Genomic DNA, 558 nt, shown 5'->3' with positions numbered 1-558 from the left:
AAGATGAAAGAGGACATGCATGAGTGTGTGTGTGTGTGTGTGTGTGTGTGTGTGTGTGTGTGATGGGTGGAGACACACCGAACATTCCTGGAGTACACATCTTCACACAGCACTTGTCATTAAATGCCCAACCCTGAGGACAGCAGTCGACTCACATCAACAACGTCTCGATTATTCCTTGAGATTCAATGCTAAATTCTCAGATGTTTTTCCTGAGAAAAAGTAACTTGCCTCCTGTAGAGTTTCCAAAAAGAGTCAACAACGTCTCAAGATCTCAAAGCCTGCAAATCACAAGTCACTGCTATCTTTATATAACTGTCTGTGTCTTGGGATTTTAGGGAAAAACCCCTCTGATACTCGATGAGATGTAACTGAGAACCTCATCGAGCTTTGAAAGAGAAGCTGTGAGCCACCCCACGGCAGAAAAGTGAAAACTGCTCCTACAGAATGAAAATCAACACGCAGCTCATTCACACACAGTGCTGTCTGATTCAGTTAGTGCAATCACACACACACACACACACACACACACACACACACACACACACACACACACAC

This window comes from Sinocyclocheilus rhinocerous, unplaced genomic scaffold (assembly GCF_001515625.1).
Source record: "Sinocyclocheilus rhinocerous isolate Xijiao unplaced genomic scaffold, SAMN03320098_v1.1 scaffold180, whole genome shotgun sequence".
NCBI lineage: Eukaryota > Metazoa > Chordata > Actinopteri > Cypriniformes > Cyprinidae > Sinocyclocheilus > Sinocyclocheilus rhinocerous.
Note: the sequence above shows the minus strand (reverse complement) of the source record.